We start from the raw sequence: 24,912 nt of genomic DNA, 5'->3' as shown, positions 1-24,912 counted from the left end.
ATGTGATTGTGATCCCCTTCTAGACTGTCAAAGAGAAGTTTAAAAGTAGGCTTTCCCTCTTTAGAGGTCAATTTCCTTTGAAACACAGAGATGAAATGTTTGTTATGTAGTTTGTTTGTTAAAATCCATTGTTTTCCCTCTTCTTGTAGCTAGGTCCAGGATTATCTTCGGTGTTTATTGTAGTCCTTGCCTTCAGCCAGCAAATTAAGATCAGTACAGGCAGCCAGAGAATGCTTCTTATGTGAAAATTAGCACTCTTCTTGGTAGACAAAATGTACCTTCAATGCTTATAAAAGTCTCCAAATAGCATCTTTTCCCCTGGTAGGCTTTACATACAGCAGAGCAGACCTAGCCTACTCAGCCTGGAACTGAAGGATAATCTCCACAAGAAAGCACTTCTTGAGAATTGAATCTCTGGTTTCTCAGCTACCAAGGGAGTACTTTATGGTTATTACATATATTATATATATAATAAGGACACCATATATAATATATATAATAACACCTTATGTATAAGGACTTGTTGTTTAGTCGCTAAGTCGTGTCTGACTCTTTTGTGACCCCATGTCCAACTGTTTTGTGACCCCCATGGACTCTAGCCCCCCCAGGCTCCTCTGTCCATGGGATTTCTCAGGCAAGAATATCGGAGTGGGTTTCCTTCTCCAGGGCATCTTCCCTACCCAGGGACCGAACCCTCATCTGCATTAGCAAGTGGATTCTTTACCATCTGAGCCTCCAGGGAAGCTTATTCAAATAAGGACACCTGTTTGCTAATAACTACACTGAGGGTATCAAAACACAGGGTATTAAAAAGCAAAAAAAAGCATGGGAATACAGTGCAGATCGCACATATACACAAATAAGTCCTTGTTCTTGGTAGCTTAACAGACCATAGCTTTTTCTAAGTGGCTAAATTGGCTTACAGATTTTCTAGCATTTATTGCATTTCATTTTAATAAGCAATTATTATAGTTAAATAACTAATTACTTTATAGCAGGTGTAACAAATATCATGAGGTGTCGTCATTAAAATGCTTTATCGCTGGTTTTTCAGTGTCACAAAGTAATAATCAAAGGCAGAGCTTAAAAGAAGTAAAATGAGTTCCATTAGAGAAGCAAATTAAGATTTCATTTTCAGGGAGACTCCGTATGCTTGAATGCTATATGAGTAAATTAGCGTAGGCTAGAGACAATAGGTCTATTGAAATGATTTGTGTTGAATGAGTGACTAGACGGAATATCCTGAGTCCACTCGAGGGTGTATTCCTCTTGCAGGAGCCAGGTGATTAGGATCCTTTTGTCTTTTCTGGTTGACAGGCTGTATAGAGAAGGAGAAGGCATTTTTCAGTCTTAATTTGTGACTGTGCTACAGAAGACGTGACTGAGAAGTTAAAAGAGATTAAAAAAGCAGGAAACTTCTCATTCTTCTATGGGTCTATATGGGGGTGATGTTTAAAATTAAAGACTAAGATCAAGATGTGAATGTATTGATTTTTATAATGTCGGTAGCTAGGGATGTTGATTCATCTCCTTTTCAGATCAAGAAGTCAAGCTGTAATAGGAGTTCACTAGTTCTCCAGGGATATCACTAAATGTACTGTTGATATAAAACATCAAAAGTAAAAGTAACTAAGCCATCAAAGGATTTACTCCCAAATTACAAATCCTGTCTTTGATTATATATATATATGTAATCATATATATTTGTATATAGAATCATATATATCTGAATGCATATGTATCTTTGAATATATATAATCTTAGAAGTGGTTGACAGAATCATGGAATATTTGAAATATTAGAATTAATAGAAGATTTAACTGTTATGTTGTTTATCCCTCTATTTTTGTAATAAAAAACTGAGGCCAGAGAGTTGAACTGAGTTATTCAGTTTCCATAGTTAATGGTCAGAATAACACTTCCTTAAAGTAAAATAATATTTGCATATAAATAATGATCTTTTGATGCCTCTACTTTAAAATTTCAATGTAACTCACTGGGAGAAAAAAAGGATTTTGGTCTGGCCCGAAATTTCATCTTTTTATTTACCAGTACAGAGGATATCTGCATTATTATGTAGAGTAATCTGCATTGCTTTTGAAAGTCATTTGCTACTCAGTATAAATATTCTGAACTTCATTATATTGCAAGTAAAAATGCGATCAGTTTAACATCTACACCCCAATCTAGTTAGCTCCAAATCCTGATCTGCCCAAGCAGGACCTCAGGGCTAGTCCCTTTCCAAGTGATCTCAGGATTTCTGAGGGAACATGACTCACTCAGTAGTACAGCTCTTAAAATTTTCTTCCAGATTCAGATTCTTGATGGTCTGCTCTCCCTAGGTCCTAAGCCTCTGCTTTAAGATGCTGCTGTTGTGCTTGGTGCAGAATCAGGGAGATGATTTGTGGCTACTTGGTGTCCAGTGCACTGGTAAAGAATCTGCCTGCAATGCAGGAGACCCTGGTTTGATACCTGGGTCAGGAAGATCCCAGGAATTGAACCCTGGAGAAGGGATAGGCTGCCCACTCCAGTATTCATGGTCTTCCCTGAAGGCTCAGACAGTAAAGAATGTGGCTCAGACAGTAAAGCCTGCAATGTGGGAGACCTGGGTTGGGAAGATCCCCTGGAGGAGGGTATGGCCGCCCACTCCTGTATTCTTGCCTGGAGAATTCCATGGACGGAGTAGCTTGGTGGGCTACAGTCCATGGGGTTGCGAAGAGTCGGACACAGCTGAGTGACTGAGCACAGCACAGGTGTCCAGTGCAGAACTGCAGAGCCCCAGAACATATTCATACACTGCTACTGAATCCTTGAGCTTCAGTACTCAGGCATCATCCATTTTTCTACTTCTTCTCTATACTCTCCCCTAGCCTGCCAAAGTCTCTTCCTTTTCCAGAAAATATTAATAATATAAGGCAAAAGGAAACTTCCAGAGTGCTGTTCATGTCACTTTTGAAAAACATTTATGTTCATCTTCATCCAGCCAAGATAACATTTTAAGAAGATTTTGAGATACATTTTACTCTCTGAGAACTGGCACGAATGATGGATCATCATTACTCTAATTAATCACTTCTTGTAAGGATGATGAAGATTTGTGTGGTTTGGCCAAAATATTGAGCCTCCATTAAGAAATATTTTCTCAATTATTCAACTAAAAACCCATCTCTGGAGCAACTTCACAAAGGATAACTTCATTTTAATCTGTACATCTAGTGCCTTACTTTCTATGAGGTCCAAATGGATCTCAAGTCTTTTTCTGGGCCATTGACATGGAAAATGATAGTTGGCAGTCAACGGTCATTAAAAAACATTCTTAGGTTGATGCTCTAGCATTGGGTAGCCATTACTGTCATGTTGTGAGTGAAAAAGGTAGAATCATAGTATTTTAAAAATGGAAGGGAACTTAGAAATAATTTTTTTTCAACTCTCTTGTCTTATAGATAAAAGCAATCATATAACAATTTGTCATTTTATACCCAATTCAGAAGTTTTCAATATTCTTCTATAAAAAGAAGACATACAATCAAATAAGGTACTATTCCTTGCAGAGACAGTTTATTTGAGCATCTCGTTTCTATTCCGTTTAACCATTGCACTGGTGTATCCGGTGGTAATTCTCTTCCTTGATTTATAACGATCCCAGGTGCATTTTATACTCCATCCATGAAATGACTGAAACATCTAAAAAAGAATTCACATTTTAGTAAAGAATTCCACAGAAATTCTTTCTCAGATGGGAATATTTTGCAATAAAATGAAATTAGGTAGATAAAGCAATTTCTAAAGTAGTGGGATTCTTAGAGCACTGATAAAATTAGTTGAAGCCTGAATGAGTATCTTGAATGGCTGAGGAGGAGGGGCTCAAAGATAAGAAATTTAACTTAATGTTTTTTTGGATAAATGCAGTAACATTTAAGTTTCTGAAAACTCAAATCAGAATGTTCAAATGTACTTCCTACTGATTGCCTTGTTTCTCTTGTATCATGTTAAACCAGCCTTGGATCTTCACGACTCCCCAGTGATTTCCAATTCTTTGCCCTTCCTAAGAGCCTCTGTTGTATTGCCGTTCCCACTAGATCTGACATAAACATTTATGTGTGAGTTCATCTCCAGCAGAGACTGTGCCTAGTAAATTCCTGGAACTCTGTACCTCCCAACACTTAGTTACTAAGTGTATTTTTTCTCAAGGTATCTTCTCTGAGAAAGGTTATATTGTGGAGCTAATTTAACTGAAGCTAGCACACAAACTTTTTCTAATTAATTAAGACCTTGGTGATAAAGGTGTTGGTGGTCACTGAGCACCAAGGATGGCAAGAGCTCTTCTCACAGGTGTTGAAAATCTTCATCTAAACAAACAAAATGGTCATAAGAATTGAAAATATTTATTCAGTATTCTTCCCATGAGTCAAATTCAGATAATGGAGATCTACCAAAGGGATTGTATTGACACAGTTTGTTTAAGGGCCATCAAGGTACCATTGACTAGAAGCAAATTGGTTATAATTCACTTGAGAATGTTGTGGTGCCTGTGTTCATAGTCTTCTGAAGCTGACTTATAAAATCAAACCAGCGTCCTCCTGGACATATTTAATAATGCATTCAAGCAGGCATTTTGCCAAATCCTTTTGAGACAGTATTAAATTGAAAGATACTTTAAACATTCATTTTGATGAATGTCACGTAGGTAACGACCTTGTCCAATTCGCAGAGCCTAGTACACAATGAAGCATTGACTAACAGTTTATTAGAGTAAAATGGGATTCATTTTTCTACATTGGATATTTATTTCCCTTGGTGTGTTATTTCAATTTTATAGTTTTTTGTTTTGCTTAAGAAATTAATACATGTTCACTGTAGAAAGTTAGAAAAATGCAAAAGAAATGGGGAATAATTTAAAAAATTATCTTGATTCAGAAAAATGACCACTATTTCTATTTCGGTCTCAATCTTTTACAATGAAATGTATAAATACATATTTATTTTTATATTTTTTCATTTTTTATAATTTTTAAATTTAATCTTATTTAAAATTTTGTATCATTATAAAATTAAACAGTACATATTGTTGCATAATTTAATATTTTTATACAATGCATTAAATGGAAATATATAATGTGTGAAGTATTAATTATATGTAAGCAATATAATTTATTTCTCTTTCTATAATTGGGCACTTGTGTAATTTCTCTTTGTTGCTATTATGAGTGATTCTTTGAACATTTGTGTTCTTAAATCCTGGTCTTTTTGTAATTATACAAAATTTAAGCATAACATTGTCTCTCATGCAAAATTCCTAGCAGCAGACATTTGGATAAACGGGGGGGAGGGCTGTTAACTACTCTTGCCTTGCAGTGTCAAATTGCTGTCCACAAAATTTCGTACAACTCTTTCTTCACATTATCAATTTAGGAGAATCTGTTTCCTCCTCCTTAATTAATGTTATCAATTTCTATAATATTTTATCAGTTTATAAGCCATATGTTTCTATGAGAGAAAAATATTTGCTCATGATATTATAATGTCTAAAACATTTTAATAAGCCTTTTACTTTCCCAAAGTAGTATTTGTATGTATAATTTATAGGAAACTGTGATAGTTCCTACTTTTCTTTCTCATCTCATACTGGAATAATTTAACATCAAATATTTACTGAATGGCTACTATGTATAATGCCTCACTAGAATAATAATGAAGAGAAATGCCAGATTCACCGAAAATTGGAAAAGGTGTGTATATTTAGGTATCAGGTTTGGCCCATGGTCGGGAAGGCAGACCTCTGGATATAGACTGGGGACAGGAGGTGGTCCTCCTGTTAGCAGAAGTGGTGTTTTATGACACACGTGGGACAGCACAGGTGTGGACAAATCAGAAGGGACGAGATTGTTAGTCAACTAGGGGATTGGGCTTCCCTGGTGGCTCAGTGATAAAGGAATCCACCTGCCAATGCAGAAGACACGAGTTCGACCCCTGGGAAGATCCCCTGGAGAAGGAAATGGCAATCCACTCTAGTATTCTTGCCTAGGAAATCCCATGGACAGAGGAGCCTGGCAGGGCTACAGTCCAGGGGGTCACAAAGTGTCAGATATGACTGAGTGACTGAAAAACAACAGAGCTTGGGGATTGCAGGGCAGAGGCCTGAGGATGCTCAGTGGGTTACATCCTTGAGAAATCTCTGCATCCTTGAGAAATACCTACATCTTGCCTAGAGAAATAACAGCCCTATTTTTCAGGGTCAATGTTCAAATTCTCGTTGTTGTTAATTTTTCTTATTTTAGAAAATGCCATTGGATAGTCTGCTCACAAAATACATATTAAAGCACTATGTATGTATTAAATATAAATATCTTTAATACTGTTAGTACTCTTCAGATCCCTTTTATACATAACAAAATAGCCAACTTTGGTATCCTTTATCTTAGCCACTTTGGCATTATAATCATCTTCCTTGTTCTGAAGCTAATTTTATTTCTAGAAGTTGGAATTTCTTTGTATGAAGTACTAATAGTGACTTTACCAACATGGAAAGTGTAGAGAATTCCTCTGGGGCTCCAAAAGAGTTTTGCTATTTTAACCTTTAACTTTATAGACACCTAAACTACTTTAAAGTACCAAAATATATAAAATTTAACAATGCATTTATTTGTAAGTAGGCAAGAGTGCATGGTGTGGGCCCTTCAAAATAACATCTTTATTTTCTGTAGCAATTCACAAATCACTTGGCATACAATATTTCATATAGTTATGGCAAAATAATTCACAATTTATATATAAGGAAACTGAGGTTCAGAGAAATCAAACTTTGTCATAAGTACACAGCCTATAAGTAGCATGAAAGTGAAAGAGAAGTTGCTCAGTCATGTCTGACTCTTTACGACCCCATGGACTGCAGCCTACCAGGCTCCTCCGTCCATGGGATTTTCCAGGCAAGAGTACCGGAGTGGGGTGCCATTGCCTTCTCCAGAGGATCTTCCCGACCCAGGGATCGAACTCTGGTCTCCCGCATTGTAGGCAGACGCTTTAACCTCTGTGCCACCAGGGGAGCCTATGTAAGCAGCATAATCACAGCCAAATACACGCTGCTAAGTATAAAATAGATGACTAATGAAAACCTACTGTATAGCAAGGAGAACTCTCCTCCTTGTTCGGTGGTGACCTAAACAGGAATGAAATCCAAAAAAGAGAGGCTTCCCTGGCAGCTCAGGTGATAAAAATCTGCCTGTAGTGCAGAAGACCCAGGTTCAGTCCCTGGAGTGGGAAGATCCTCTGGAGGAGGGAATGGCTACCCACTCCAGCATTCTTGCCTAGAGAATTCTATGGACAGAGGAGCAAAGAGTCAGACACGACTGAGAGACTAACACCAACACAGGGAACTCTCCTCATTGCTCTGTGGGGGACCTAAATAGGAGAGAAATCCACAGAAGTGGAGCTAGGTATACAAATCGTTGATATACTTTGTTGTGCCGCAGACACTAACACAGCTCTGTGAAGCATCTGTAGTGAGAGTCGCTCAGTCCGGTCCGACTCCTTGAGACCCCATGGACTGTATCCTGCCAGGCTCCTCTGTCCATGGGATTATACAGGCCGGAATACTGGAGCAGATACTCCAATTTGAAAAAAAAAAGATCCTCTTTCTAGGTGTATGTTTATAATGTATTCAAAATATCAATACATATATTAAGTATATAATATAAATATTACATATTTATAAAAATAGATGTATAATTTATAAAATTTTATATTAGTATATTTGTATATCATATGATTATGATATCTAATACATATGTAATATATATCTAGAAAGAGCTTTAATATAAGGTATTAATGTATTTTGCCTGGAGAATCCCACGGACGGGGGAGCCTGGTGGGCTGCCGTCTATGGGGTCGCACAGAGTTGGACACGACTGGAGTGACTTAGCAGCAGCATTAATGTATTTTAAATGGTATTATGTATAAAATTATATCTATATCTATATTCTGTTGGCTATGTTTCTTAGAGAACCCTGTCTCGTATAACCATTAACATCCTTATTTTCTAGTTGTGCTGGATGGAATGATGATCCTTCCACCAATATTCACATTTTAATCCTAGAAGCCTGTCAGTGACCTTATCAGGAAGGAGACTTTGCCAGAATGATAAATTTAAGTGTCTCCATATGGGGAGATTATCCTGGTAGTCCCTAAATGTAATCACAAGGTTCTATATAGGAGAGAGAGGGAGGGAGATTTGATTACAGGAGAAGATGCTAGTGTGATGACAGAAGCCAGACACAGGCGCTGGTTTTGATGATGGAGGAAGGCCCGCCTGCCAAGGAATGTAGCTGGCCTCTAGAAGAGGCGAAAGGCAAGGAAATGGATTTCCCCCTTGAGTCTCTAGAAGGAACCAGCCCTGCCTTCAGCCTGCCTTCAGTCCAGTGAGACTGATTTTGGACTTTTGACTTCCAGAACTGTAAGAGAATAAACTTGTTTTGTTTGAAGCTATTGAGTTTGTGTCAATTTGTTACAATAGTAATAGGGAAAAAAATTGTAGGAAAATAGGAAATAATAGGAAAGTAATTCCTATTACAATAGTAATAGGAAATAATAAGTGATGAAAACTATTCTGGACTTAGTTTTCTTTTCTCCTGATAAACTTCCTCTACTCTGTGTCTCTCAGGCATTTCACAAGATGCATTTGCTTCTGGACATCCCATCCCCATAATTTTGAGAGGTCATTCTTTACAGAAAGTCATGTGGATAGGGCCAGGTGTGAGTCCCGGGGCTTGATGAAAGTCTTACTCAAAGCTTCTGGAATGGTTCCAGGGAAAGGCAGTTAAGGATCTATGGGTCTGGTTGGGCTCCAGACAAGTTTGCCTGTGCACACTTAACACAATGTTCCTCTCAGTACACAGTGGTCAGTGGTCAGTCCTTAGGAGGGAATGAGACAGCCTGAATCTTGGCACTTGGTCCCCTGCCCACTCACACATCTGTATACACAAGCTGATGATGGACAAACCACGAGAGCAAGCCGTATTCTCTGTGAAATATCCCTACAAAGTGCAGTAAATTTCTAGAATCATATGATCAAAAGAGAGACATCTAAAATGATGAAATCCAGAAATTGTCCAGGGAACAAATTTAGCGTAATTTAAGAGTAAGTTCTTTGGTTCATTTTTAACAGACTAGAGGTAAAAAAAAAAAGTCTAACACCTAAAGCTTGGGAATGTATGCTTTATTCCCCCTGGGCGGCATCCCTAGGCTTTTCTCAAGTCAGAACTGACAAGAGAATGCTGACCACATCCCTGCTGGCAGGTGGGCTGGCCACAATGAGGCAGACATGTCAGCGAGGAAATACCAACTCTCTCTTCTTTTTTGCTGGCTTAAGACTTGTTAGTTGCTTGATCAGCTAAAAAATCTAAATTGCAAAGCACAGAGTCTATACTTCTGGATAATAATCTGTTTACCTCTGGGAGCCCTGTCCTTTGCTTGACTCATCTGCTCTGCCTTGCCCTTCTTTGAGTCACAATCTACTTGAGATGACATAGCCTCTTAAAAAATTTTTTTTTCATTTATGTATTTATTATTTTTGGCTGTGCTGGGTCTTGGTTGCTGCGTGGGCTTTTCTTTAGTTGCAGTGAGTAGGGGCTACTCTCCCATTGTGGAGCATGGGCTTCTCATTGTGGTGGCTTCTCTTGTTGCAGAGCACAGGCTCTAGGGTGTGCAGGCTTCAGCAGTTGTGACTCATGGGCTCGGTAGTTGTGGCATACGGGCTTAGTTGCTCTATGGCATGTAGGATCTTCCTGGATCAGGGATCAAACCCATGTCTCCTGCATTGGCAGCCAGATTCTTTATCACTAAGCCACCAGGGAAGCCTGACATAGCCTCTTGTAGTGACTTTTCTGTGTTGCTCTGACTTGCAGAGATTTCAGGATACAGAGTTTTTACCTTGGACTCACAGGTCTCTGTTTTCCTTTGAACACAGACTAGGAGCAAACCTAACGATTACAATAGTCAATGATTACTCATTTTGAATCTCCTAAGAATTGTGGTCAGTCAGCTTATAAGTTGTAGAATAAGTTCTTTCTTGGAAGTCTCCTTAGAAGGAGATTGAAATAAGCGTCAGAAAGGCAGTTCTGGGCATCTTCTATGGTTGAGATAGAGTATTTGAATCCTGCATAATTGATTTATTTCCCCAGAAGATTATCAGCTGAATGGCTATAGACTTCTATTGGGCTCTGCTATTACTTTATCAGGTTTGATCAGAAATAGACATGGAGGGGACATAGTCTGTGCTTGGGCTAGATTCTGATGACATGTGGAAGAAGAGTAGGTCATAGAAAGGATCTGAGGCTGCAGTGTCTGCAGTGAGCACTGGGTTTCACCTGTGACAGGGCAGCTGGAGAGCATGAGGTCCTGTGGAACACCTGGGAGGAGAGCTTTGAAGGAGAAGGTCAACACCTCTATTTGATCTGTACTGGCTTTTTACTCAATGCCCTGATTTTGACTCTTTCTGCATCTCTGTCTCCTGTCACTGTCTCTTGCTCCTTGGTATCGGAGGGGACAGGCAGGTGAGAGAAAGCACAGGAAGAAGGGGAATGAGAATGTGCGGATAAGGCTGACCTCTGGGAGAATTTCCTGTTACCAACTAATGTGTAGATAACTCAGATTGTGCACTCAGTGGTGAGGGCAGCAACCCAAGTGGTTCACCAGACATTCCCATCCTCAGCTCCCTGAGACATTTGGAATTATTGCCAGTGGTTATCAATTGATACGTGCCATGAATATTGCCATTGTTCATAGACTGAATAAATAATGTTTGCCATTTACAGGTGCTACGTTTCAAATATAACAGAATATAAATTAACTTTTAAATGCTAGTACGTTTACATGAACTATTACTTTTTTATTCTTCATTTATTCCCCAGTTTACCATAGTAAAATAAAAGTACCATTACGTGGACATCTGGAAAACAAAGATTTCTTTTTTTCTCCAAATTTTATAAAAATCAGTTCAGTTCAGTTGCTCAGTCGTGTCTGACTCTTTGTGATCCCATGGACTGCAGCATGCCAGGCCTCCCTGTACATCACCAACTCCCAGAGTTTACTCAAACTCATGTGCATTGAGTTGGTGATGCCATCCAACCATCTCATCCTCTGTCATCCCCTTCTTCTCCTGCCTTCAATCTTTCCCAGCATCAGTGGCTTTTCAAATGAGTCAGCTCTTCACATTAGGTGGCCAAAATATTGGAGTTTCAGCTTCAACATCAGTCCTTCCAATAAACATTCAGAACTGATTTCCTTTAGGATGGACTGGTTGGATCTCCTTGCAGGCCAAGGGATTCTCAAGAGTCTTCTCCAACACCACAGTTCAAAAGCATCAATTCTTCAGTGCTCAGCTTTCTTTAGAGTCCAACTCTCACATCCATACATGAATACATGACTATTGCAAAGCCTTTGACTGTGTGGATCACAATAAACTGTGGAAAATTCTGAAAGAGATGGGAATACCAGACCACCTCACCTGCCTCTTGAGAAACCTGTATGCAGGTCAGGAAGCAACAGTTAGAACTGGACATGGAACAATAGACTGGTTCCAAATAGGAAAAGGAGTACATCAAGGCTGTATATTGTCACCATGCTTATTTAACTTCTATGCAGAGTACATCATGAGAAACGCTGGGGTGAATGAAGCACAAGCTGGAATCAAGATTGCTGGGAGAAATATCAATAACCTCAGATATGCAGATGACACCACCCTTATGGCAGAAAGTGAAGAAGAACTAAAGAGCCTCTTGATGAAAGTAAAAGAGGAGACTGAAAAAGTTGGCTTAAACCTCAATATTCAGAAAACAAAGATCATGGCATCTGGTTCCATCACTTCATGGCAAATAGATGGGGAAACAGTGGAAACAGTGTCAGACTTTATTTTTGGGGGATCCAAAATCACTGCAGATGGTGACTGCAGCCATGAGTAGACAAATTCTGATGCCTTCAAAGGACCAAGTGTTTTCTTGGATAAACAGAGCCATAACTTCCCCCAATACAGTAGATATTCTGTCCACACAATATCAACTTGTCATTGGAGATGTTTGGGGAGTGTGTAATTTCCTCAGTTCTGTCTTGCCACAGCAAAGATTTGAAATGATGGACCAGTGTTACAGTTTGGTTACAGCTCAGAGTTTTATTTGGCAAGCAAAGGTTAGTACACCCTCGAGGCGTGAGGGCTGGCAACCCCAAAGGTGGGGCCTCAATCCATCTTGGCTTCCTTCTTTCGTTCATTTGTCTCCTCCCTACTGAGCCTGCCCTATGCAAATTGGGCTAGCCAAGAAGGGGGTGTGTTTGTTTCACCCGAAATTCTCACTCTGGTCTGTGGGTTTTCTTTTGTTCTGTTTTCCTGGGCTTTCCCTTTCTTTGTCTTTTAGGTACCGCCATTTTGGACTCCTTTTTCCTATTCTAACTACCTAACATTCCCCCCTTAAGAGATGGGAGGCCCAGTTCTTTGGGAGTAGGGTCGTTGAGGTCTCTCTGGCTACTTCCTGCTGAGCTGGGGTGTTGAGGGGCATTAGGCCTCCCCCTCTTGCTAGTCTCAAGCCTCAGAGTCCTTATAGCAGTGTCCATCTAAGGGTGAGTGATATTTCCTGTGGTTGGGTGTAGTTTTATATGTCCTTGTTGAACTGGCACTGCATGTTGTAGCTTGTTGACCTGGGAAGAGACAAAACGGGTTAGACAATTGATAATACATGGAACAATTATCAGTTCAGTTCAGCTCAGTTGAGTCGCTCAGTCATGTCCAACTCTTTGCAACCCCATGAATCGCAGCACGCCAGGCCTCCCTGCATCACCAATTCCCGGAATTCACTCAGACTCACGTCCATCGAGTCAGTGATGCCATCCAGCCATCTCATCCTCTGTTGTCCCCTTCTCCTCCTGCCCCCAATCCCTCCCAGCATCAGAGTCTTTTCCAATGAGTCAACTCTTCGCATGAGGTGGCCAAAGTACTGGAGTTTCAGCCTTAGCATCAGTCCTTCCAAAGAAATCCCAGGACTGATCTCCTAAAGAATGGACTGGTTGGATCTCCTTGCAGTCCAAGGGACTCTCAAGAGTCTTCTCCAACACCACAGTTCAAAAGCATCAATTCTTCAGCGCTCAGCCTTCTTCACAGTCCAACTCTCACATCCATACATGACCATTGGAAAAACCATAGCCTTGACTAGACGAACCTTTGTTGGCAAAGTAATGTCTCTGCTTTTGAATATGCTGTCCAGGTTGGTCATAACTTTCCTTCCAAGGAGTAAGCGTCTTTTAATTTCATGGCTGCAGTCACCATCTGTAGTGATTTTGGAGCCCCCAAAAATAAAGTCTGACACCGTTTCCACTGTTTCCCCATCTGCTTCCCATGAAGTGATGGGACCGGATGCCATGATCTTTGTAAGCAGCATCAATATGGTGATGACAGGGATTAGTAGGGGCATTAGCCAACTCCAACGGAGAAGGCAATGGCACCCCACTCCAGTACTCTTGCCTGGAAAATCCCATGGACAGAGAAGCCTGGTGGGCTGCAGTCCATGGGGTCACTAAGAGTTGGACATGACTGAGCGACTTCACTTTCACTTTTCATTTTCATGCATTGGAGAAGGAAATGGCAACCCACTCCAGTGTTCTTGCCTGGAGAATCCCAGGGATGGTGGAGCCTGGTGGGCTGCCGTCTATGGGGTCACACAGGGTCGGACACAACTGAAGCGAGCCAGCAGCAACAGTAGCCAACTCCAAATTCCCCTTTGCCAGGAGAAGGATCCCCGGAAGAGAGATTGTAGCCACCCAGAGAACTCTCCAGCTCATTCTTTGAGATCCTGTAGGATCTGAATATTTTTCTTTTTCCTATTCTAACTACCTAACAGATGTGTTTTGTTCTTTCATTAAAATGTGCATTTGAGAGTTCACCTATTAACTTTCAAATTCAGTGGTTTGTCATCAGGTAATTGTGTCATTTATAATTAAAACACAAACAAAATTTTTCTCTTTATAAAAAAAGCATAGACTGAAAAGGGGGAGATTCTTCACTATTCTGCCACTATTAATCTCTGGGTGTGTATCCTTCTATAACTTTTAAAATATCCGTGCTTATATATATTATTTTTTAAAAGAGATTTTTTCCAGGTTCTATATATAGCTTTTTGTCTTTTTTCCTTTGATTTACCAATTTAGGATTAACGTCTTTCTATGAGAAGACATCTTGTTAAAATTTGGAATTCCCTATTAATTCATTTGCAAAAGAATCTGTGACTGAGGTAAATCCAAGTTTCTAGAGAGCAGAAAGAAATTCTTGTTTTCCTTTGAAAGCATGCCTGGAAGGTATGACAAGATGATGGCACAGATTTTTTTTCTAACATGTCTTTCTTCCAACTAAATAATTATGATTTCTTTCTTGCCGCATGTTCTTTTATGCTTTTATTCTCAGTCTGTGATTAAAACCTCTTTAATTAGGAACTAGAGAAATCACTCTAATTTAGGATTCATTTAAAATTTACTGGCCTGCACTTAATTCTAATCTTTCACTGCTTGTGTCCATTTACTAGGGTGATTTTAGCATTACATATCTTCCTCTCCTAAAAATAAAAGTTTTTTTCCAAAGCCTATTTAAAAGGCCCTCAGGATTGCATAGATATCAAACAGCACATTAGTATTTCACATTTTAGTTTAAATGAGATAGAAACTTGCAAACCAAATTTCCTTTAATAAAAACACAAGCTTGAAAATTACAGACTCTATAATATTTCCCTTGCTATAACCTCAGGAAGGGCAAAATGCATCTTCATAGGATAAATGTTAGACTGTAAGAATAATAAAATGAGTTCAGAGGAGAATAACAGAATAATTAAAGGCTTAGACAATAATATCTGTAGAGCAAATAACAGAATTGCATTTATTGCCTTGGTAAAATGGCTGTTTGTGATTATAAACAGAGTTTACAATGGCAAATTGAATATTGACCACTGTTCACCAATGTGAAGGATGAAACAAGAACTAGAAGCCTTAAAGGTCTAAGTCATATCCCTCTAGAAGATTTTTTTTTAAGAACAAAAATGTCATTTATTAGAAAGATAGCAAAGTTGATGGACAGTGTATTGGACCAGCAGTGAGGAGATATGAGTTCTGTCTGGGGGCTGCCTCTGATTCATCAGGCAATCCTTCATACATCCTATTATCTCCCTGGATAAGCATTTACCATCTTTTAAGTAAAAAGATGGATCTAAGATATTGATAATATTCCATCAGCCCTGACCTGCTCCAATCAGGGTAATATCATTCTTGTCCAGTGTGGCAGAGACCATCAGTTACCTTTCCCACCATCTGTCTTCCTCTTCCACCTCAGAAACAAATCCTAATCATTTAGCTGGCATAATTTTTCCTAGAATAAAAAGCTATATGTCTGCGTTTCCCGGTGGTGCCATGTGGCTATGCAACTAAGGACTATAATAGTAAGTGCAGTAGAATCAGATGAGTTGCATGAGACCATGGGAAGGTAGATTTAAGGGAGTTAACCTGGCTTCAAGGGGTCTCTTTTTTTTTTGGTCTTCTCCTTTAGACACAAGACTCAGATGAGCTGGCTTAAACTTCAGAAATCATCTTAGACCACTAGGTAATCTTGAGAATGGAAGCCGTTGTCTAGCTAATGGAACAAAGATCACATCCTGGGTCTCCTTAATGACACCATGGAGTCACCATACATGTCCTGGTCTCTGTTCTGTGCTTTTTTACATGCGACAGAAGTTTTATCTATCTTTGTTAGGCACTGCTAATCGTTTTCCTCTTAAAGCAGCTATATCAAATTCTAACTGATGCAGTCAATAAAATGTGATTATTGTTGATTTAAAATAGCTACAGCTAGCAATTATTTTGCACTTAGTAGATGCCAAACATTGTGCTAAAGGTTTTATGGACATTGCCTGATTTATTTGTCCAATACAAATACTTATGAGTTGGGTATTATTATCTATAATTTACAACTAAGAAAATGGAAACTTCGAAAGATTAAATAGTAGCTACATGATCATCATGGAGCTCAGAAATGACCCAGCCTGGATTCTAAACCAGTTTGGAATGATTCCAAAGCTTGTTCTCTCAATCATTGTCATTAGATTCATGCAGCCATTCTTCTCTGTGAGTAAAAGATGTACATGCAGCACCATGTTAGCTGATATTTTGAGAGAGCCTTATAGAATTATCTACATGTAGACAACATGACATTCAATCTATTTCCTGAACAAAAGTAGGAAACAAAGATCCATTATGCCTGCAGTAATACCGGTAATAACTATCCCCAAACCTTACTTAGACAAACATTTTACCTTGATAAGAGATTTTTATAAATGGAAATAACATTCCTTGATATCAAAGATTATGTTGGGGATTAAATACAATGAAATACATACAGTTCATTGTGGAACACCAGGTACACAATAGGTGCTCAATAAATGACACCTGACACCATTATTATTTACGGGGTCCACAGCGATGATGTGAAAACCTAAGGGAATCAGAAATATTAGGTGCGGATGTAACCTCTGCAACCTGGTAATTACATGAACGCAGTTTAGTCATTTAACCTTGAGGCATTTAATTTTCAAAGGAATGGGTAACTTATTTTACAGAATTGTAATTAGAGGTAATGTTTTTCAAGCGCCCATTCCAATGCTTGACATGTCCTAGAATCCCAGCAAATGGAAGTATTCATATTAGCATGATTATGATTCTCAAAGGACTCTAATAAACTCATTTGCCAACAGTAATTTTCTCATAGGTTTATCAGCTCACATGGAAGAGTGTTTGCTCTGGGGTGTGGCTGAGCAACAGCAGCGTGTGTCTGTAGTTCAGAGGCTGCTGTGGGGAGGCTTCTATCAGAGCAGACAGTTGAAGTGCGTGCCGAGGCAGACAGTGCACCGAGCCATCCTGCTGTCCCTGCCAAACTGCTGTGGAATTCAAGTTTGTCTCCCCCGATTATCGTTTCTGTGCATGCCTTGATCTCTTTTCTGCCTTTGCCCTGTAGCCAAGGTCATCCTAATCTCAGTAGGCCAAAAGGAGACCGGTGCTTGCTGGAAACACAGGGCATAAGTATCATGGGAGGGATGCACCCCCCCAGCTAGATGAGACTTTACAGAGTGGGTGTTCTCTGTGAGAACATTTTCATGTATTTCTATTTATCATTCTTTTGGCAAATGCTCATTCTTTTGAAAAGTTTGTCTCATAAGAATCAAATAATAGAAGAGCATAGAATGCAAAAAAGGTTTTCTTATAAAAATATTACTTATTTAATTCTTTCCAACATTAACAGTGCATTTAGAACTCTATCGGAAGGTTGTCCCCAGCTATTTAGAGTGCATGACTCTCCAAGCCTCACACAAAGTCCTGAACTAGGAGAAATGTTTCTCTGTCTCTCCTGATTCCTTTCCCCTCCCTGTCAAGTTTTATCTGAGATTAAAATATTTACATACCTTTTTTTTTTTCATTTAAAAATTTCCAAATTTTACCACATCCTGCACGGAAAGAAAATGTGACTCTAAACTCTCGCTTCTAGGCTGCTCGTGATGAAGAATCCACTGGAAGCTCTGGAGGACAGGTGCTTGTCGTCTAAAGTTACACAGCTCTCCTCTCAACTTACCACCCCAGGAAAGGAATTTTCACCAGAGCGGGAGGGAGCTGAGGAAGTCTGGGCGATCCATGACAAACCATCTGAAATCATTTTAGCAGGCAGAGGAATGAACACCTAGCCAGACGTTACGTTGCTTTTCAGAGAGGTGAGTCCTTTCCTGCTTCCTAACTGCCATCTAGAAAACTCGAAACAAAAATTAAGCTGTTGATACATGCATGAAACCTTAAAGCAAGAAATAGTTTTTTTTTTTAAAAGGAAGCCATTTTTTGGGGTGGGGGGAGTGGAGTGGGGGTACGTCTGAGTGAGTCATTAAATTGTGGTTTTGAAACCAAGGTCAGTTTTCTTTGATGATAAAGTATGTGTAAACCAGAAAGGCTGAGATTACTACAAAAGAAAAAAAAAATGTGTAGAGGATTGAGTGGTTTAATTGTGCTTACGTTCTTTTCTATAACTGCATTCTTTGAAGGCAAATGTCAAGTTCTGTTTAGATTTTGTAGAGAAAACTTTCAGAAAACCTAGCTTACTTGAAGTATTTCTCTCCCTCTGCTTTTTCTGTTACTGTTACTCCTGCCACCCCTGCAAGGATGACATTAAAAACAGCAATGGTGTTAGCTTAAGGGCTGCTAGACTACGGGGTCCTGGGAGTGCAAACTATGCTTCCGACATTCAGTTCAACACCTGCCATTATTTCCAAGGGTGTTATTGTCATGTCTCTCTGATTACTTCTTCCTTTGGACTCTCATAGCAATTTGTGTGTAACACTATTGTATGTAATACTATCAAATCACTATTTAACTAGCTGTTTATGTGTCTTCCGTACACATGATTTTTTTTTATCAGACAGCTATGTGTCTTCTGTACACATGATTTTTTTTTTTTTTTATCAGACAGCACTATTTCAGCAAAATTTTTTGTTTCCAGGGACTGGACTAATGCTTGGTACATGCATGTATACTAAGTCACATCAGTCATGTCTGACTGTTTGTGACTCTATGGACTGAAGCCCACCAGGCTCCTCTGTCCATGGGATTCTCCAGGCAAGAATGCTGGAGTGGGTTGCCATGCCCTCTAGGATCTTCCTGACCAAGGGATGGAACCCTTACATCTCCTGCTTTGGTAGATGAGTTCTTTACCTTTAGCGCCACCTGGGAAACCCAACTTGGTACATAGTAGGTGTGTATTAAATTTTTTATTGATTGAATGAAAGCTCTCTAGGCCATGCTCTTCACTTGTAGACAGAGAACCTTAGGGTGTAATTGGATTTAACATTTGATCTTTGGAAAACACTTAGTGAAAGTGTTCCAGCAACACTCTTTAATAGAATAAATTTAGCGTGACATGTAAGAATGTATTTAACCCCGAAATTAGCTTCCTAATCCATGAAGAGCTATCCCAGCAGGTTGTGTCTGGATGTGCTGTATTGGCTCACTCTGGGTGTGATATCAAACCATTTCCCTCCATTTCTCCCCTTCTCAGATGTTCAGGGCCAAAAGGAGGGCTGGGCACAGTGTTCCACTTCCACAGAGAATCTATATTTTGAGCAGAGACCATAACCTTCATCAGGTCCACCAACCTATACCATTAAATCCTTGCTGGTGATTTTCTCTGTTTGCATGTCTGGCTCTTTAATAAATACAGCACTTCATGTGCAGCTCTGCTTCTTGGAGCTAGTGAGTCCAGGTGAGTTAGGATTGCTCCTGCCACTGCCAGTAGGCTGACCTCCCAGAGGGAGTCTACTACTTGCTGGATTAGCCATGTCTGCTGAGTCAAGCTGGTGTCAGCCGATGCACTGAAGGCCTGCGTATGTGGCAGTTGAGTGCTGCGTACCCACGAGACTTCCCTGATATCTCAGTTGGTAAAGAATCTGCCTGCAATGCAGGAGACCCCAATTCAATTCCTGGGTTGGGAAGATCTGCTGGAGAAGGGAAAGGCTATCCACTCCAATATTCTGGTCTGGAGAACTCCACGGGCTGTCTAGTTCATGGGGTGGCAAAGAGTTAGACATGACTGAGCGACTTTCACTTTCTTGGGCTTCCCTGGTGGCTCAGATGGTAAAGCATCTGCCTACAACGTGGGAGACCTGGGTTCGATCCCTGGGTTGGGAAGATCCCCTGGAGAAGGAAATGGCAACCCACTCCAGTATTCATGCTTGGAAAATTCCATGGACCAAGGAGTCTGGTGGGCTACAGTCCATGGGGTCGCAAAGAGTCGGACGCAACTGAGTGACTTCACTTCACTACACTACCCACGAACAGAAGCATTTATTCTACCAACTTCTGGGAGTGTTGGCAACTGAAGGGTTTGCAAGCAGTTGTTAGAACTGCATCACAGTTGAACTCTTTCACCCACTCAATCCTACTTCCTTCAATTCTCCCTGGGGTATTGGTCCCATAAACTCTCTGAGTGCAAATCTCCATCTCAGATAGGTTTCCCAGAGAACCTCACCTAAGACAGGTAGAAACTCAAACCTACATACCTATTGAGACTTCACGGTGGATGTAGGGAATAAACGTGGGAGAAAGGGAATGAAGTCAGTACCTTATAGACACATGACAATTAGTTCTGTAGGCTCATGTTCATCTGGGTCCTTGAATTCTCCCAGGCTCCAGTGGGAAAGCTCTGACATCAGCTATGATCCAAGTCCCAGCCTTTCACGGGCTGAGAGACTGTAATCATTACTACAGGGAATGTCCTGAGCTGAGAGTCTTCAGGCATTCATAAAAATCCATCTTTGGAAATCACAATAGGGAAATAAAAAAGCAAAATTCTTAACATCAAGTAAACTTGAGCTCAAATCTTTACTCTTGTAATCCTGAGGTCAATAATTCTAGGTTATTTATTTCACCATTCTAAGTTTCAGGGTATTTGTTAGATGGTGGTGCTGATGATCATAATAATAATGGGCTTCCCAGGTGGTACTAATGGTAAAGAATCTGCCTGCGAATGCAGATGTTAAGAAATGTAGGTTTGATCCCTGGTTCAGGAAGATTCCCTGGAGGAGGAAATAGCACTCCACTCCAGTATGCTTGCCTGAAGAATCCCATGGACAGAGAAGTCTGGCAGGTTACAGTCCATGGGGTGGCAAAGAGTTGGACATGGCTGAGCATACTACTACTACTACTAAAGACCATTTGAAATAATTCTTGTGATGTTTAAAACAGGAAGCTCATGCAAAGTATACAGTTCCTGACATATTGAAGGCACATGGGATTTTTAATTAAGATTTTCTAATTCTAGGCTTGAATGTACCATTTCAGTCAGTTCAGTTGCTCAGTCATGTCGACTGTACTGTTTATTCTCTGCCTGAATGTACTATTTATTCTCTGTGTAAAGACTTTGTGGGAGGACTTCCCTGGTGGTCCAATGGCTGAGACTCTGTGCTCCCAACGCAGGGAGCCTGGTTCAATCCCTGGTCAGGGAACTAGATCCAACATGCTTCACCTGAGATCCTGTGTGCCACAACTAAGAACTGACACAGCCAAATTAATTAATTAACTAAATATTTTTAAAAGGACTTTGTAGGATGGGCTTAATAGTCATCATCTTAAGATAAAGTTTCGCAACTTTTGTTGTAGAAACCTCTTCTTTACAACAGACCCAGAATCTTCTGCAGCAGTTTCTCTCCCCTTCTGCTTATGGCTATCCATGTTTTATATCAATGTTCTAGCTTGTTGCATATTTTCCTTAACCTAAAGTTATGAAAATTTATTCAGATCCTCAGTGAGTTAACCAAACTTCAAAGAGAATATTTTCATCTCTGTTCAATAGGTTCTCTGTAAAGTAGTGGGCAGGGGGGTGGTGGGGGGAGCCTTATCATGAAACCCATGAAAACTAATGTTTATCTCAGGCTTTCCTCAGCTTTGAATGTTGTGCTACTTCTAAGGTAATCAAAGGTTTCCAAGCAAGTTTATACCCACAGTGGTTTAGAACTCTAAAATTTCCTGTGTGGCATCTTTAGACTGGCCTGAGTACATAGTTTTTGTGCCACGCAGAGGGCATATGGTTGGATGGTATCACCGACTCCATGGGCATGAGTCTGAGCAAGCTCCGGGAGTTGGTGATGGACAGAGAGGCCTGGTGTGCTGTAGTCCATGGGGTCACAAAGAGTCGGACATTACTGAGCCACTGAACTGAACTGAAAGGGCATATGAGCACCCAGATCCTCGATGGCACATGCTTCTCATTTCATGCGAACCTCCACCCAGTCCTGGGCAGATCCTCAGCCCCTGGCATTCCAAGCCAGCAGATGGCACCTGCTCTCTCTTCGCTCTTGGGCAGTAAGTGGTGTGGTCACTGCCTCCTCACTGGGGCCACCTTTTCCTGTCAGGACCCCATCCTCTGGTTTCCTCATTCCCTCTTAGAGGTGGGTTCATCTGGGTTTCTTCCTGATTTAAGTGTTACAAAGCAGAAGCCATCGGCTTCGTCTCAAAGCTCTGGGCAGGCCCTTGCCAACCAGCTTAGCTCCACAGACCCACTGATGTCTGCCATTCCCAGCATACTCCTCCTCCTCTTAAAAACACCATATACATGACTTACCAGGAAGTAAAATGATTAATATGTATGGGAATAGCTTTTGAGTGTGATGGCAAATATGAGTGAGATAAGGGTTAAATATTTACCCTAGACAGCACTCGACTTTGGAGTTTTCATACTCTGATGTATAATGGGCAGGCGGAGGTGAGGGAAAGTAAGTGAGGGAGTGGTGATGAAGAGAGCGAAGCAGGAACTCCTGCAGGTCTGGCTCCTGCAGGTGCCCGTGACCCAGAGCTGGGTAGAGCTGGGCAGAGCTGGGCAGCAGCCTAGGTCTTCATTCAGACAGGCTGTATCCTGGCTGGTTCTCTGCTCTTGCCCTTCCATTAGGTATGCACAGAGTAAGCTTTTTCTCTGGTGCCCTGGGCGTTTAGCAAGCTGGTTCAACCTCCACACCACCCCTCTGCCCTTCCCCCATTTGGTTGGTTGTCTTTTTTAAGCACGAACTGAAATGTAGAGACAGATTCCTTTTTTTTTGGAAGTGAGTTCTTTTCACAAGGTCAGTTTTTACCCATTACCCACCGAGAGGAGGACAATTTGAGCAAATGATCACCCTTAATTAGGAAAAGAATGAAGCTCATAATGACAACAGGCAATGAAAATTATTTTAGCAAAACATTGATTTCTTTTAAATTAAAATGTGCCCAGAAGCTTATTTGTATTTTGTATATATTCAAATGACTTTTTGGTTATTCACTTTTTCTCATTTTAAACCACTTGTGAGCTGACTTTTCCATTTATGCTGGAGGATGTTCGATATCTCAGAATAATAATTGAGAATGACCCATAAATACTTTAAATTTATGAACCTATCTCTTACTAGCTAAACCACAATTTCTTCAGTATAATAGCTGGGGAAAAACATAGTAGAAATCTAGAGAAAAGATTTCTTGGCTTACGTTCTTATGTTCAGCAGCCTTATTATTGTCGAGAGTCCCCAAAATTAAAATGCAAAACTAAGCTGCTTGGCTCGGCTCGCTTACTTAACCTTAACAAAATAGAAGGGTCTGTTTCATTAATCAGAAGAACAGCAGACATAGTGCATGAATTTTGTCTTCCACTTTGTCCTCTGTATTTCAGAATGATGATGATAATAATAAAGGTCCTTGCATTTTGCAGCCAGACAATCATATTCTTTTTGTTTCTGTCATGTTTCTATGTAAAATGAATTTCTCAGACAGACTAAATGCCTTAAGGGGCAAAAATTCCTATGATCCTCTCCCCAGGAAATCTTTAAAAATAGAATAAACTTTCATTTGTCTGGGTGTGGTTTTTTTAAGCACAGTGTGTCTTTGGCAGCGGGATAGTTGAGCTGACCTATGGATGTTGCCTGGAGCTGCATGATCACTTAGGTGGAGAATTTTCCCTTAATCCTTGCCAGGTTTAATTTATCACAACAACACATGTGCTTATAAATGCTGTAAAACAAAAATGGGGTGCAATCTTCTTTTCCATTGTAAAGTAATGAAACAGCTTATTTCTCAAATTTGGGAAAGTAATATTACATCAGGGAAAAGTATGATTTTTTTTTTCCTCTTCAAACCTCTCCTGAAAGATAGTGAAATATGATAAATAGCATGCTACTTATGACAATGTGTTTTCAAACAACTGGACCAAATCAGCAAAATGGAACCATATGCTCCATCAAGACCACCTTCATGTTCCTCACTTGAATCTGACGCTGGGTGTCTGGACAGACAGAGGGGCCTGACCGTGCTCAGGTGTGCTGATGGGCGCTGACAGGGTGGGTACTGGGTGAGGGCCAGAGAAAGCGATTTCACAGATACGGTTACAACCTGTTATGCTTACGTCATCTGTCCTCCTGCTGGCCTCCTAGACACGTTGCGGGCAGCCACAAGTTCCCTGCTGTCCAATCTCCCCTGCTGGGAATGATTATGCTATGAATTTTTTCACTTTAGCATAACTCCAAAAGAAAAGAATAATATTATCATTTCAGTATGTTGATCATTAACTCACATACACACGCATACACAGAAGATGACAGTTGGTCAATTTTTAAAAACTATATTTTGTCTACGGGCAAATTCCAAATCACATTTATTCTCATATTTACCAGTTCCCTTTTTTCCTCTCTTTCAAGAGGAAGTCCAAAGTTAGTCTGTTTTTTTTAACAGCCAAGCTTTTTTAAGGTATTAGTTACATTATGTGAAAATGCAGGCATGCGTGCAAATTGATTTTTTTTTTTTTAGTGGATTTATAGAACAGTGTAATTATCACTACATCCCAGTTTAAAAATGTTTCCATCACTCCAGTAAGTTCCCTGTGCCCATTTGCTGTCAATCTTATCTCCCACCTCTAGCCCAAGGCAAGCACTGATTACTTTCTGCCTCATAGATTCACTTTCCCTCTTTTTTTTAAACTTATTTTTTATTGAAGGATAATTGCTTTACAAAATTTTGTTGTTTTCTGTCAAACCTCAACATGAATCAGCCATATGTATACATATATCCCCTCCCTTTTGAACCTCCTCCCTTCTCCCTTCCCACCCCATCCCTCTAGGTTGATACAGAGCCGCTGTTTGAGTTTCCTGAGCCATGCAGCAAATTCCCGTTGGCTATCTATTTTATATATGGTAAAGTAAGTTTCCATGTTACTCTCTCCATGCATCTCACCCTCTCCTCCCCTCTCTCCATATCCATAAGTCTGTTCTCTGTGTCTTTTTCTCCACTGCTGCCCTGTAAATAAATTCTTCAGTACCATTTTTCTAGATTCCGTATATATGCATTAGAATA

General features: G+C 40.1%; 2 long non-coding RNA genes across 2 annotated transcripts in view; one reads left to right on the top strand and one right to left on the bottom strand.

The window, feature by feature from the left end:
- LOC102390278 overlaps positions 1-24,912 on the top strand; it is a 131,037-nt gene that overhangs the window by 42,732 nt on the left and 63,393 nt on the right. Inside the window, exon 2 of the long non-coding RNA XR_326983.4 lies at positions 17,555-17,774. This is a non-coding gene — a long non-coding RNA (uncharacterized LOC102390278). The remainder of the gene's footprint in view (positions 1-17,554; positions 17,775-24,912) is intronic.
- On the bottom strand, positions 11,890-17,603 carry LOC123465480. The gene is made up of 3 exons (XR_006640706.1): positions 17,472-17,603; positions 16,413-16,507; positions 11,890-12,681 (listed from the first exon to the last, which is right to left on the bottom strand). It is a non-coding gene; the product is annotated as an uncharacterized LOC123465480 (long non-coding RNA).

Source organism: Bubalus bubalis, chromosome 1, assembly GCF_019923935.1.
Source record: "Bubalus bubalis isolate 160015118507 breed Murrah chromosome 1, NDDB_SH_1, whole genome shotgun sequence".
NCBI lineage: Eukaryota > Metazoa > Chordata > Mammalia > Artiodactyla > Bovidae > Bubalus > Bubalus bubalis.
This window is presented reverse-complemented; position numbering and strand designations above follow the sequence as displayed.